This window comes from Pituophis catenifer, unplaced genomic scaffold (genome assembly GCF_029215685.1).
Source record: "Pituophis catenifer annectens isolate HBS135680 unplaced genomic scaffold, rPitCat1.0.hap2 SCAF_5, whole genome shotgun sequence".
NCBI lineage: Eukaryota > Metazoa > Chordata > Lepidosauria > Squamata > Colubridae > Pituophis > Pituophis catenifer.
The window spans coordinates 54191931-54208440 of NW_027256885.1; the positions used below are offsets into that span (position 1 = coordinate 54191931).

At 45.6% G+C, this 16510-nt stretch overlaps 1 long non-coding RNA gene across 2 annotated transcripts in view; it reads right to left on the minus strand.

Moving 5' to 3' along the window:
* Positions 1–427: 427 nt before the first annotated feature.
* The window catches only part of LOC139317463 (uncharacterized), a 34580-nt gene continuing 18497 nt past the window's right edge, over positions 428–16510 (minus strand). For both annotated transcript variants that reach the window (XR_011600456.1, XR_011600457.1), the window contains exons 2-3: positions 5104–5230; positions 428–702 (exon numbers count right to left, since the gene is read on the minus strand). This is a non-coding gene — a long non-coding RNA (uncharacterized lncRNA). The remainder of the gene's footprint in view (positions 703–5103; positions 5231–16510) is intronic.

A 16510-nucleotide genomic window follows, 5' to 3' on the forward strand; every position in this document is an offset into this window, starting at 1 on the left:
ACAATGTCGGCTGTCGGCCCCTAGGGGGAGAGCCTTCTCTGTGGGGGCACCGACGATCTGGAATGAGCTCCCCCCAGAGATACGGAGGATTCCGGATCTGCGCACCTTCCGCCGTGAGTTGAAGACACTTTTATTTCATCAAGCTGGCCTCGCCTAAATCTTCTCCCTTTTAAGTGTAAATTCTAAATTTTTAATGGATTTTAAAATATGGGTATTTTAAATTATGGGTATTAATTCAGCCAAATTTATTTAATTCATTTTATTCGATTTTAAATTTTGTATATCTATGTGTTTTATTTCATGGCTGTGCACCGCCCTGAGTCCTCCGGGAGTAGGGCGGTATAGAAATTCAATAATAAATAAAATAAATAAATAAAATAAAATAAAACTACAATAAAGCCAACACTACACAACCACAATGGTAGCTGGAGCTGTGTCTTTATTTCATCCGTTACAGGCAAGCCACAGAACTCGGTGAAAATGCAAAAGACATGTGAAGTCAGTGCTGGGAGCAGCCGCCAGTGTTCAGCCAAGAGGTGTATGGGCTCTTTGGCGTCTCCCACATTCCAGGACATGTGCTGGTAGGTCACACCTCTGCCAGGTATTGCTGCCTTTGCCTCCGCTACTCCTGCGTTGTCCCCCCAATTGTGGCGAGCCTGAGGACTGGCCTCGATAGGCGGCTCCCCTCTACCAGGGATCCACCTGGAAGACAGAACAAAGATACATTAGCCCACGTGCACTGGCACGTGCCCTGTGCCCCCCCCGGCTTGTCTGGATGACAGCGGTGGAATCGCCGTAAACGTCTGTTGGTGTTCACATCCCTGCCGGGTACCCAGGATGCATCAGTGACTGGGTACCCCTTCCACTGGACCAGATACTGCAGTTTGCCCTGATGCAATCGCAAATCGAGAATGCCATCTATCTCATAGTGATCCCCTCCCACGGCTCTGGGAAGGCTTGGTATGGGTCTCATTTTATGAGATTCTATGGGCTTCAGCAAACTGCTATGAAATACAGGGTGTATGCGGCCCAGAAGGGATGGGAGCTTCAATTTTACTGTTACAGGGTTGATTACTCGAATAATCGGGAATGGGCCCAGGTATTTTGGTCCTAATTTTTTGCAGGGCACCCTTAATTTGATATATTTGGTTGAGAGGTATACCATATCCCCGACCTTAAAGGGTTTTGGCATTACCCGTTTTTTGTCGGCTTGTTTGTTATACATTTCAACTGCTTTCTGTAATGCCTTTTTGACTGAACCCCAGACATCAGGTATTGTGTCAGCCCACTCCTCGGGGTTTTGGGGGTCATTGCTCCACTCAGATATGGCTACGAATTCAATCCCGTTAACTACCCGAAAGGGGGTGAATCCAGTACTCCCATGAACCACATTATTATATGCCACCTCCGCAAAGGGAAGGAGGCAAGCCCAGGTTTTCTGTTGGTAGTCGACGTAGCATCTCAAGTAGCGTTCAATCATGGCGTTAGCTCTTTCAACCACTCCATTGGTGCTAGGATGGAATGCAGAGCTTAGCCCCTGGGAGGAGCCAATCAGCTGGATGAAATCACGCCAAAATCTGGTGGTAAATTGAACCCCTCTGAGATGATACGTCGAGGTATACAAGGACCCCCCAGTATAGGTGTTCATGCAGCACCTCATTGATGAGCTGCATGAACACCGCCGGGGCCCCTTGCAGCCCAAACAGCATCACCTGGAACTGGTGGCTCCCTAACGGACAGTTGAACGTGGTTTTCCACTCATCACCCGGTCGGATTCTGACCCGATAATACACCTCCCGTAAGTCTAACTTGGTAAAAAACTGGCCCTTCGCAAGGGTCGCTAACAGGTCTTTCATCAATGGTAAGGGGTAGAGATGTTCCACACAAACGCCATTGAGACCATGGAAATCAACACAAAGACGTAACCCGCCATCTTTTTTTCCCCAAAACAGTACAGGTGCGGCTAATCAGGACCTACTGGGCTTAATAAAACCCCTCGCCAGGTTCTTATCTATATACCTCCTTAACTCGGTCATTTCTTGTAGCGTCATCAAATACATCCAGGGTTTTGGTAACCTTGCCCCAAGTATCAACTCAATGGTGCAGTATGTGGGCCTATGAGGGGGCAAGTTCTTGCATTCTGCCTCACTGAATACATCCACCAGATCAGCATAAACCTGAGGGAATGTGAGGTCCTGGGTGGCTTGACACACAGGCTTATCACAGGTTACAGACCCCTCCGCCCACCCCCGTTTGTGTGGTGGTGGATTGGGGCCAGTGGCTATCCGTTGTTTCCAGAACACCCCCCCCCCCCCACCATATCGTGGGACCCCATTTGTCCATCCATGCTAAGCCTAATATCAGGGATTCATTCATTGTGGCTACTACAATGAATCTATTTATTTATTTATTTATTCAACTTGTATGCCGCCTTTCTCCGAAGACTCAAGGCGGCTTACAATGCATTTAAAAACCATATATAAAAACATTAAAAATTAAAACATTAAAAACAATTAAAACCCATTCACACCATTCATGGCCGGATCTCACCAGATCACAACAGCGAGATCAACAGGCCCAGGCCTGCAGGAAAAGCCGGATGAGTTCGCAAGAATTGGATGAGTTCCCAATGTTCCCCTATCTCTAGCCGGACCGGCTCCATGACATGGGTAGCTGGCGCCCCCCCCCCAAAGAATTGAGCCGTCTACCTGCTCAAATCTAATGGGCCTCGCCAGTCTTCTTACCCCTATACCCAGCTCATCCACTATCTTTTGATTGATGAGACACCGAGTACACCTTGAGTCAAGTAACGCCCCGTATCGGGCCCCTTTTTGTGTGTGTAACTCCCTTATCATAACTGGGATGGTGAAAGGCTGAATTCGTTTGGTTACCATTGGATCCTCGGATTCATCGTCATCACTGTTGTATGCCACCAGTGGTGCCTTTGCCGTTGCTGGGGAACCCTCCTGCTGGGTCATTGGGATGGTGTTCACTGGCGTTGTGTGAACTACCCCTCGAGTCCATTTGGGAGATTGAACCCGAACTCTTCACAAGCGTTCCTGCAGGCGCAGGGGGTTTTGATAGCTGTTGTGGACCCGGCATTGTACATTCCGCCGCCCTATGACCCAAGAGGTTGCACCGAAAGCAATGTAACGATGGCCGGCTGGGCTGTGCCGTGGAAGTCGAGGTGCCAGGACCTGGACAGGCCATGCTCTGGGTCACGGGCCGGTCAGTGGCCTTCCGCGGTCCAGGACCCACCTCCCCTCTGGGCTGGAATTCCCGCAACTCAGTGTCCAAGTCCACGGCCGCGTGAAACCAGTCTTGTAGTCGATGCGGGAGACCCCAGTATACGCAAGCCTGCTGGATATCGCGGTCCGGGCCACGTTGAAATTGCTGCACCAGCATACATTCTGGCCAAGTGCGCAGTCTACTGGCGAGTTGACGGAATTCACAAACATATTCCCTCGCTGGCCAGCCCCGTTGCCTCACTGCCATTAACTCCCCCTCTACTTGTTGGGTACGGGAGCCATCCTCGAAATGGGCCCTCAATGCCTCCAGGAATAGGCCCGGGTCTGCTAACTCCTTGGCGTGTTCTGAGTGGAGGTCAGCTACCCATTCTGCAGCTTCGCCCTCCAGCACAGCTGTCACCATAACCACCATCACCCATTGTGATGGATATAGTCGGGCGTAATAGTCTAGGTGGCTAATGGCTTGACTGATGAATAATACCACCCGGTCCAGGTCGCCATCGAAAGATCCCTGCAGAGGTGGGGGCCCCCATGCCACTTGTAGAGGGACCCAACCAGGACCCCAAGCAGGCCCTGGGACTGCAGGTCTCTGGCCTATAACTAGAGGAGGGGGATCTGGTTGTTGAAATCCTGGCTGAAGTCTCTGCCCCTGGGACCTTGTGGGCCCAACTGTGGTAGCCACATGGGTTGCCCTTTCAGGGGGTCCCATAAGGTCAGCCAAGGATGCCCCCAGTGCCCACAGTCCCGACTGAGCTGGGCCGTGGGAGAGCCTGGCTGCATTGTCCAATCTCAGCTTCGGGCTTGCCAGATGGAAACGTGTCTCTGCATGTGCTCCCGGCTTCTGAGTTGGCCATGATTGCACCTGCTCTTGTCCTGCCTCCCATGGTTGCCATGCAGGGGCGTCTCTGAAGTTAGCCTCCCTGAACCTCTCACGCAACACATCCATGGTGGTGCTGCCAGGGGCAGTGGAATAACTCCACTCGCCATCTTCATTCCCCATTAATCACCTCTCCATTCATGCGAGTGGCCCTTTGGGCGTGGTGGTGTTGGAGCTCCTCCCAGGGGCTAAGCTCTGCATTCCATCCTAGCACCAATGGAGTGGTTGAAAGAGCTAACGCCATGATTGAACGCTACTTGAGATGCTACGTCGACTACCAACAGAAAACCTGGGCTTGCCTCCTTCCCTTTGCAGAGGTGGCATATAATAATGCGGTTCATGGGAGTACTGGATTCACCCCCTTTCGGGTAGTTAACGGGATTGAATTCGTAGCCATATCTGAGTGGAGCAATGACCCCCAAAACCCCGAGGAGTGGGCTGACACAATACCTGATGTCTGGGGTTCAGTCAAAAAGGCATTACAGAAAGCAGTTGAAATGTATAACAAACAAGCCGACAAAAAACGGGTAATGCCAAAACCCTTTAAGGTCGGGGATATGGTATACCTCTCAACCAAATATATCAAATTAAGGGTGCCCTGCAAAAAATTAGGACCAAAATACCTGGGCCCATTCCCGATTATTCAAGTAATCAACCCTGTAACAGTAAAATTGAAGCTCCCATCCCTTCTGGGCCGCATACACCCTGTATTTCATAGCAGTTTGCTGAAGCCCGTAGAATCTCATAACTCCACTCGCCATCTTCATCCCCCGTTTTCACATCTCCCTCCATTCATGCGAGTGGCCCTTTGGGCGTGGTGGTGTTGGAGGCTTCGTCGCAGAAGTCCCAGTAACTGCAGAACTGTGCCACCATTCCCCTTGTCCCGAGCCAGCCCATCTGGGCCTCCGCTGGCTGCCCTCTAGCCTGGGCTTCTCTCACTTTCGGCTGCACCACAGGCTGCACACACTCCCCCGGTACCTCAGGCATCGGTCCTGTGGTCTCCTCCTCCGTCACCATCTTGGGTACCTCCAGCACAGTGCCCTCCACCATTACAGACTCCAGTCGTCCCTTCCAGAAAGGAACAGCAAGCAGCGAGCAGAGGGAACTGTTGAAAAGAAATGCAACGCTGACTTTCTCTCAGCCTGTCAGGGCTGACCTGTCTGGAACTACAATAAAGCCAACACTACACAACCACAATGGTAGCTGGAGCTGTGTCTTTATTTCATCCGTTACAGGCAAGCCACAGAACTCGGTAAAAATGCAAAAGACATGTGAAGTCAGTGCTGGGAGCAGCCGCCTTCCAGCGCTGTTTTTATCTCCCACTGTCCACCACTAATTATCCAGCTTTTTTCCTAATTATCCAATTACCCAACCATCAATTACCCAATTATCCTACAGCGTCCCCCCACCCCCACCCCAGCAGCTAACATCCTGCATAGATGACTAAGGAGTATGTCAGGCTATTTCCCCGGTGGCCTTCCAGGCCAGTGTTCAGCCAAGAGGTGCATGAGCTCTTCAGAGTCTCCCACATTCCAGGACACATGCTGGTAGGTCACACCTCTGCCAGGTATTGCTGCCTTCGCCTCCGCTACTCCCGCATTGTCCCCCCCAATTGGGCTCGACAGTTATCTCAGAATGTGGCAATATGGCGGCAGTCAATACCTCCTTCAGGTCTTTCATTACCCCATTTTGAAAAATCAAATTGTCCTTCAAGCCTATGAAATTCTACATAGTTGCAGTGGTGTTTGAAGCCTTACATATGTAGTGTATGTTTATGGGAAAACCTATTTGTGTATAGTTTTTACATCTTATCTCACCAATGAGGCTTTTTTAACAAGTCTTGCTACTAAAACAGTTGGCATCCAATACAGCTTTCTCCACTATTGGACCCATATTATGGCATAAATTTCCTATGGAATTGAGGCAAGCCATCTCCTTAGTCTGGGCCTCAAATGTATTTTCTCTGTCCTTGCAATGCTACTGCTTTAAGTTGTAATTTTATATGTTTTGTTTTAATATGAATTATTTTAATGAGCACCTTTACTACATTTTGTAAAGTACTTAGAGCCCTTAAAGGGAGTAGGGTGCAGATACAGACTATAAATAATAGGGACTTTCTCCTTTACCTATTATAGTTATTATGCTGTGGGAAGTATACCCCAAAAGGACAGTGCCAGAAACCTCACAGCACCAGAAACCTCAGAAAACAGTGTCAAGAGACTCAAGCCAGCACTTCCCCTTTATTACATAACTATAATACATAAATTCTGTGATGAAAACTTAAGAGTCTTTACTTATCAACTGTAAACCATTCTACTCTCCAAGTGAGTTCTCCTCATTTCTTCTAATTGCTGTGTATGTACCTCCACAAGCCTGTGTAAACAAAGCATTACGAACTCTAGTTGACCAGATTATGGAGACTGAAGCCAAATACCCAGATTCACTGGCCATTATTTTAGGTCGGGGTGGGCAACTGTGGCCCTTTTACAACCTGTGGACTTCAACTCCCAGAATTCCTGAGACAACCAAGCTGTCTCAGGAATTCTGGGAGTTGAAGTCCACAGGTTGTAAAAGGGCCACAGTTGCCCACCCCTGTTTTAGGTGATTTCAACAAAGGTAACTTAATGAAAGAGCTTTCAAAATATTTTCAGCATGTCAATTGTCCCACTAGAGGCAAGAATAATTTAGGCCATTGCTACACAACACTAAAAGATGCTTATCGGTCCTTACCACAAGCAGCTGTGGGACACTCTGATCATTGCATGATTCACCTTGTACCTGCTTACAGACAAAGACTTAAAACCATGAAACCAACAATTAAATCAGTGAAGACTTGGACGGAGGAGGCAAAGTTAAAGCTACAGGCCAGCCTTGACTGCACTGATTGGAATGCTTTTGAAAATACCTCTGCAGACTTAGATGAACTCACAGATACTGTAACATCATATGTCAGCTTCTGTGAAGACTTATGTGTACCGACCAGGAACTTGCGAATACACAGTAACAATAAACCTTGGTTCACAGCTAAACTTAAGCAGCTACATCGTACCAAAGAGGAAGCTTACAGAAAAGGTGATAGAATGCTGTACAATCAGGCCAGAAACGTATTAACAAGGGAGATCAGAGCAGCAAAAAGAAGCTACTCCGAAAAGCTAAGAAATCAGTTCTCAACAAACGAACCAGCAAACATGTGGAAAACTCTTAAAAATATCACCGGTTATGGAAAACCTCCTTCCCAGGCTGAAGGAAAGGATAGGCCTGACCTATCCTTACTACAACGGATCCGCTCCCGTGAACTCCGTGCAGAACTCAAAAGACACCAAGACCAAGGCAACACAAATCTATACATCGACTACCGTGCTGACTGTATAAAAAGACCCACAATCAATCCCCCAACATACAACCCTCCATCACCCAAAACATCCAACCATCCATCATCCAAAACATCCACCCAACCATCACCCAAAACTAGGTACGCATGCACCTTACTTCAATACCAAACACTACTGACCTTAAATGCAAAATACCAACCACTACTGACCTCAAATGCAAACTAATAAACGCAAGAAGCATCGTAAACAAAATGCCCGAACTCCTCCTCTTATTAAATACTGCTACATTTGACATCATATTTGTCTGCGAAACATGGCTGAACGTATCCCTCCCTGACTCCATTATTACAGTAAGAGACTATCACATTTACCGGTCTGATCATGAAACCCACAGAGGGGGTGGAGTAGCTATCCTCTACAAAAAGTCACTAAACTTAAAAAATATTCAAGTTGCACATGAACTCGCTCTTCTGGAAACTATCATCTGTGAACTGTCCTTAAACACCACACTTCGCTTCTTACTATGTTACAGAGCCCCTGACTACAATATCGCACATGCGAACAAGTTAACTTCACTACTAACATGGGCGGCGTCCTGCCCATACCCTCTCATCTTTCTTGGTGACCTCAACCTACCTCTTATTAATTGGACAATAAACAAATGTACAACTGAACCCATCCATACAACCCTATACAATGCTGTTACAAATCTAGGTCTAGATCAACTAGTAACTAACAACACTAGACTCAACAACTGCCTCGACCTCATCTTTTGCAACAGCTTAAACTCAATTTATGGACTACAAATAAAAGAACCCTTTTACAACAGTGATCACAGCATGATTGACTTTTGTCTCAATATACGCCCTTACAAAAAACACCAAAATAATGGGATACCCAACTACAACTTCAAAAAAGCCAACTATGATCTCATGGACACCGACCTGTCATCTCTTGATTGGCAAATTCTATTCTCTGGCTGTAACACTGCCGAAGACCATTATAACATTTTCTTGCTTGAAATCAATAGAGTTATTAAACTATATGTACCACTAATCACCACCAAAACCAGGAAAAACAAATTACCCATATCAATAAGAAAGCTCCAATCCCAAAAAAAAATCCCTCTGGCAAAAAAACAAAAACAAAACTGGCTATGTAGCTAACTTTAAAAGCCACTACAAAAATATATGCCTCCAAATAAAGACTGAAAGCACCAATTGCCACACCAAATAAGAAGAGAACCTCCGTATGAAATCCAACTGCACCGTCTATAATTTTGTAAACAACAAATTTAAAGACTCAAGATCCATCCCACTCCTAAAAGGACCTAACGGTAAAGAATGCAATGATGAAGCAGTTAAAGCAAACCTCTTCAACACATTCTTCAGCTCAGTCTTTGTAAACAACAATGGCTCATGCCCAACATTCCCTAGTTGTTCCACAAATAATTACAATGATCTAACACAAATAGATTTCACAGAAGATAACGTTGAAAAGGCACTATGCAGACTAAAACCATCTCTATCTATCGGACCTGATGGACTATGTGCATACTTCTTAAAAAAGCTTTCCACTGCTATAGCAAAACCCCTAAGCATAATCTTTGAAAAATCCTTCAGAACCAGCTCCCTACCCAACCTATGGTCAATAGCCACAGTCATCCCTATCTTCAAAAAGGGAGACCCCAGCCTAGTTGAAAATTACAGACCAATCTCTTTATGCTGCATAACCTGCAAAGTCATGGAATCAATCATTGGGCCTGGTGACTCAGCAGACTAAAAGCATTGTGATTAACACCAGCTGTCTGCAATTACTGTAAGTTCGAATCTCACCAGGCTCAAGGTTGACTCAGCCTTCCATCCTTTCTAAGGTAGGTAAAATGAGGACCCAGTTTGTGGGGGCAATAAGCTGACTTTGTATAAATATACAAAAGTATGAAGGCTATTGCTTAATGCATTGTAAGCCGCCCTGAGTCTCCGAAGAAGGGCGGCATATAAATCAAATTAAAAAAAAAATCATTAACCAATCCATTACCCTCCACCTAGAAACAAACAAACTACTCTCTAATGAACAATTTGGTTTCAGAAAAAAATTATCCTGTAATCTACAACTTCTACACTGCAAAAACATATGGACTACAAATCTTGATCAGGGCAAAGCAATAGACGTAATTTACATAGACTTCTGTAAAGCCTTTGACTCAGTGGTACATGACAAACTACTTCTAAAACTAAAATCCTCCGGCATCTCCGGACCCCTACATAATTGGATAGCCACGTTCCTGTCAAACAGACAAGTGGTCAAAATAGGGAGCCCCCTATCAAATCCTACACCTGTTAATAACGGTGTCCCCCAAGGCAGCGTTCTAGGACCAACACTCTTCAAACTATACATAAATGACCTTGGCAATCATATTATAAACAACTGCATTCTCTTCACCGATGATGTTAAACTATTTAACACCACCGACAATGCTGCTACCCTTCAAAAAGACCTTCACTTTGTGTCGGAATGGTCAAACAATTGGCAACTCCAAATCTCAACCAACAAATGCTCTGTCTTACACATTGGCAAAAAGAACCAGAATACAAAATACAAGCTGAGCAGACACGACCTTGTAGATGACCCTCACTCTGTCAAGGACCTTGGAGTACTCATATCTAATGATCTAAGTGCCAAAGCCCACTGTAACATCGCCAAAAAGGCATTAAGAGTTGTAAACCTAATCTTGCGTAGCTTCTTCTCTGGTAATATCATACTACTAACCAGAGCATACAAAACATTTGCTAGACCAATTCTCGAATACAGCTCATCTGTCTGGAACCCGCACTACATATCAGACATTAATACAATTGAACGTGTCCAGAAATATTTCACAAGAAGAGTCCTCCACTCCTCTGCTTGCAACAAAATACCTTATGCTACCAGACTTGAAATTCTAGGCTTAGACAACTTAGAACTACACCGCCTTCGGTATGACCTAAGCATAGCTCATAAAATTATTTGCTACAATGTCCTACCTGTCAATGACTACTTCAGCTTCAACCACAACAATACACGAGCACACAACCGACACAAACTTAAAGTGAACTGCTCCAAACTCGATTGCAGAAAATATGACTTCAGCAACAGAGTGGTAAATGCCTGGAATGCACTACCTGACTCTGTAGTTTCATCCCCAAACCCCCAAAATTTTAACCTAAGACTGTCTACTGTTGACCTCACCCCATTCATAAGAGGTCTGTAAGGGGCGTGCATAAGAGCACAAGCATGCCTACTGTCCCTGTCCTAATGTTTCCTCTATTCGTATCTATTTTATGTATTCAATTCATGCTTATACTTATATATATTACCTAATACGTTCTTGACAAATAAAAAATAATAATAAAAAAATCAACAACTGGCAGATGACCTGAACCTATTTTACTGCAGGTTTGAAAGGAAACTACAACCACCTATCTCCACAACTCCCATCCCAAACACACAATCAACAGCCAAGCCTCCTGCAACTGACCCCATCCCATTGGGCTTACAACCCCCTGGTGATCACAGAAAAGGAAGAGCAAGATCTATTTCACAGACAAAAGCCAGGAAAAGCACCAGGTCTAGACAAGTTAACTCCTTCTTGCTTAAAAGTCTGTGCTGACCAATTGGCCCCCATCTTTACCCGAATCTTCAATAAATCACTAGAAATGTGCCATGTTCCTTGCTTCAAACGCTCCACTATCATCCCAGTGCCGAAGAAGCCCTCCATCGAGGAACTGAATGACTACAGACCATTTGCTCTAACATCTGTAGTTATGAAAACCTTTGAAAGGCTAGTGCTGTCCCACTTGAAAACCATCACGGATCCGCTGTTAGTCCCCCTGCAATTTGCATACCGAGCAAATAGATCGACAGATGATGCTGTTAATATGGCTCTGCACTACATCCTACAATGTCTTGAATCTCCAAAGACCTATGCAAGGGTCCTCTTTGTAGACTTTAGTTCAGCATTCAATACCATCATACCGGACATTCTTCTAACTAAACTAAATCAGCTAGTGGTACCTGAACACACTTGTAAGTGGATCACAAGCTTCCTAACAGACAGGAAGCAGCAGGTGAAACTAAGCAAAATCACATCAGATACCTGTACAATTAGCACAGCCCCCCCCCCCCCCCAGGATGTGTGCTTTCTCCACTTCTCTTTATATACCAATGACTGCATCTCAAATGATCCATCTGTTAAACTACTGAAGTTTGCAGATGATACAACATTGATTGGTCTCATTCGAGACAATGATGAATCCGCATACAGACGGGAGGTTGAACAACTAGCCTTGTAGTGCAACCAGAACAAACTGGAACTGAACACACTCAAAACCGTAGAAATGGTGGTAGACTTTAGGAGAAACCCTCCCATACTACCACCTCTTACAATACTAGACAACACAATATCAACAGTAGAGACCTTCAAATTTCTAGGTTCTATCATATCGCAAGACCTAAAATGGACACCTAACATCAAAAACATCATCAGAAAAGCACAACAGAGAATGTTCTTTCTGCGCCAACTCAGGAAGCTAAAATTGTCCAAGGAGCTGCTGATACAGTTCTACAGAGGAACTATTGAGTCTGTCATCTGCACCTCTATAACTGGTTTAGTTCTGCAACCCAACAAGATAGACACAGACTTCAGAGGATAATTAGAACTGCAGAAAAAACAATTGCTACCAACCTGCCTTCCATTGAGGACCTGTATGCTGCACGAGTCAAAAAGAGGGCTGTGAAAATATTTAGACTCCTCACATCCTGGACATAAATTGTTTCAACTCCTACCCTCAAAACGACGCTATAGAGCACTGCACAACAAGACAACTAGATACAAGAACAGTTTTTTCCTGAACGCCATCACTCTGCTAAACAAATAATTCCCTCAACACTGTCAAACTATTTACATTAGGCTGCGTTATTATTGCTATTGGTCTTCTCATCGTTCCTGTCGCCCATCTCCTCCCACTTGTGACTGCATGAATGTAACTTTGTTGCTTGTATCCTTGTGATTTATATTGCTATTGAATGTTTCCTAGTATGATTTGATGGTTTATTGTACTGTATGACTGTCACTGGGTGTTGTGCCCTGTGGTTTTTGATGAGTGTATCTTGTCTTTTTATGTACACTGAGAGCATATGCACCAAAGACAAATTCCTTGTGTATCCAATCACACTTGGCCAATCAAGAATTATATTCTATTCTATTAAGAAAACCCCAGGCAAAAGCACCAGCTGAAAGGAACACTTAAGTAGAGCCATTAAGATAAGGGGAATCAGGCTAAAAATAAACTCTCCAAGGTGAACCGAAACTCCCTTTTTCCTGCCTCCCTGACAGGATTAACTCCTAGGACAGGAAAAACAAAAGACCTGGGACCAAGATTAACCCAGGAAAACAAAACTCAGTACAATCAGAAACACATCAAAACCCATCAAGCTGCAGGAGCTTCAAAGGGGAATTAAGCATAAAAGGCTCAGTGTCACACTTCCAAGATTCCTTGCAAGCCAGGAACGTTCCAGATGTGTCACTACTTTCCTTGCCTTCCAGAATTAAAGGATCCCTTTTCTGGCAGCTGGTTCCATGTTTATTTCTTCTCAGCATCGGTGACTGCTTCCCAGCTGGGAACGAACCAGGGAAATTTCTTCCAATAATTTGGCGACCACGAAGGGTTAGTGTTAGGATTAGACCACGAAGGGGATCACTATGAGATAGACAGCATTCTCGATTTGCGATTGCATCGGGGCAAACTCCAGTATTTGGTCTGGTGGAAGGATACCCAGTCACCGACGCATCCTGGGTACCCGGCAAGGATGTGAACATCAACAGACTTTTACAGTGATTCCACCACCGTCATCCAAAGAAGCTGGGGGGGGGCACAGGGCATGTGGGCTAATGTATCTTTGTTCTGTCTTCCAGGTGGATCCCTGGTAGAGAGGAGCCGCCTATCGAGCCCAGTCCTCAGGCTCGCCACATTTGGGGGGGACAATGTGGGAGTAGCAGAGGCGAAGGCAGCAATACCTGGCAGAGGTGTGACCTACCAGCACGTGTCCTGGAACGTGGGAGACACCGAAGAGCCCATGCACCTCTTGGCTGAACACTGGCCTGGAAGGCCACCGGGGAAATAGCCTGACATACTCCTTAGTCCTCTATGCCAGATGTTAGCTGGGGGGGGGGGGGCTGCAGGATAATTGGGTAATTGATGGTTGGGTAATTGGATAATTATGAGAAAAGCCAGATAATTGGGGGTGGAGAGTGGGAGATAAAGACAGCGCTGGAAGGCGGCTGCTCCCAGCGCTGACTTCACATGTCTTTTGCATTTTCACCAAGTTCTGTGGCTTGCCTGTAACGGATGAAATAAAGACACAGCTCCAGCTACCATTGTGGTTGTGTAGTTTTTGCTTTATTGTAGTTCCAGCCAGGTCAGCCCTGACAGGCTGAGAATAACTCTAATTTGTGGATTGTCTTTAAGGGTCATCAACAAAATCTGTACTGTATATAATAGCCTTATGCATTCACTTGTATCCTCCAGATAATACATTTGTTTTATTGGTCAAATATGATAAAAATAACCTACTTGCCATTGTTGTCAGTCCTTTTATTTTATAAATTGGCTAGCAGAAGATAGCTCTGTTTTTTTACTTCAGTTGTGTTTGATTCTTGGAGACTGCCTGGACAAGTAACTGCAGTTGTCTTGACAAGATTTTTCAGAAGTGGTTTGCCATTACTTCCTTCCTAGTGTTGAGAGAAAGTGACTGACCCAAGGTCACCCAGCTGGCTTTGTGCCTAAGGCAGAACTAGAACTCACAATCTCCTGGTTTCTAAGCGGATGCCTTTATCAGAATAGAGCTGAAAGGGAACTTGCAGGTCTTCTAGTCCAACCCTCTGCTCAAGCAGGAGACGCTATACCAGGGGTCAGCAACCTGCAGCTCTGGAGCCGCATGTGGCTCTTTCACCCCTCTGCTGTGGCTCCCTGTCACTCAAATTATGCATCACAACGGCCAATGTGCGACACCCGCTAGCATGCAATTTATTGAGCTTTTCAACCCCCAGTAGGCCAACCATGGATAAATGCAAGAAAAGAAAAGTTTCAGAAGAAAACAGAATGTTTAATTCAACTACATATGTTAGTTTTGTGGTCGCTCAAGAAATAGTCAGGCACGGGAAGGGTTTTGTGGCTCACGGTGTTTTCTTTTCTGCAGGAAACGGGTCCAAATGGCTCTTTGTGTGTTTAAGGTTGCAGACCCCTGCGCTATACCATTTCAGACAAGTGACTGACCAGTCTCTTTTTTAAAACCTCCAGTGATGGAGCAACCACAGCTTCTGAAGGCAAGCTGTTGCACTGGTTAATTGTCCTCACTGTTAGGAAGTTTCTCCTTCATTCCAGGTTGCTTCTCTCCTTGATTAGTTTCCATCCATTGGTTCTTGTCCTGCCCTCTGGTGCTTTGGAAAATAAGTTGACTCCCTCCTCTTTGTGGCAGCCTCTCAAATTGTAAGCATTCCAGAAAACCCCCAACTCCCAGTAAACACACGGAAGCAGGCATTTTCCAAAGTTCTCTTTACTTGAATAGGTAAACTGGCACATCTGGGAAATCCCAAATCTGAAAAGCCCGGGCTTTCCTTCAGTAATTCAAAGCTCCCAAAACCATCCCCCTTCTCCCCTTTTGATCACATGCTCCAATCAACGTCCGTTCCACCTCGACTCAGCCCGTGACCTTGACCGATAGGAAGAATACTATTATGTCTACTAATTCCCCTCTCCTCAATCTCCCCTCCTACTTTCCCATACATGAGGTGGCGGCAGCATTGAAGCTTTCGGCTAATATGGCTTCCAAGGCTGACAGGCGTCTCCCCCTGCAGAAAGAACCACATCCTGAAAAGTAAAACAGACAAAACACAAAAGAAGGGTTTTTTGCTTAGCACCAATCCCTTTACCCCCCCCCACCCCCATCCCCCAGGAGGACCTTTTGGTTTGTCAGGAAATTTGTCATGAAACTGTTTCACGAGCGCATCAGCCTTCACATCCCAACTCTTAACCCAAGTAGCTTCAGCCAAAGGGTAGCCTTTCCAGTGCACCAAATATTGTAATCGACCCTTGTAGAGTCTAGAGTCCAGGATTTTCTTCACTTCATAATGAGTCTCCCCTTGTATTACTAAAGGAGGGGGCGGAGCAGCTGGCAAAGGTCTGAGGGTAGATTCTCTGACCGGTTTCAATAAGCTGCTGTGGAAAACGGGGTGTATTTTCCCCAATATGCGTGGGAGCCTAAGTTGGACAGTCACTGGGTTAATCACTTTCACTATAGGAAAGGGACCTATGAATTTGGGTTTAAACGTCTTGCTGGGCACCCTCAATCTTATGTACTTGGTTGACAAATAAACCTTATCCCCTATTCGGAAAGGTGGTTGGAGACCCCGGTGTTTGTCGGCCTGGGCCTTATATTTTTCCGCTGACTCCGCTAAAGCTTGTTTAGTATTCTCCCAACCCTTTTTCAATGAAGTCATCCAGTCCGTTAAGGACATGGAAGTTGGCGGCTCTCTAGGCAACTTTCTTTTTCTTTCTTTCTTTTATTAGATTTATATACCGCCCTACTCCGAAGGACTCAGGGCGGTGAACAGGCACAAAATAAAATACATAAATACAAAAGTTAAAAGATATAATTAAAACCAGATTTAGCCCAAGACAATTAAAAATCCCAAAATTTAAAACAAACTAAAATTTTGATGTAAAATAATTTTAAAACAGGGGAGAAAATTAGGCCAGGCCGGCTTGCTGGAATAGGAGAATCTTAAGAGCACGGCGGAAAGTGCATAGATCCGGGATCCTCCGTATCTCTGGGGGGAGCTCGTTCCAGATAGTGGGTGCCCCCACAGAGAAGGCCCTCCCCCTGGGGGCCGCCAGTCGACATTGTTTAGCTGACGGCACCCGGAGGAGCCCCTCTCTATGAGAGCGTACCGGCCGGTGGGAGACTGCTTGTGGTAGTAGGCGGTCCCGTAAATAACCAGGTCCTAAGCCATGGAG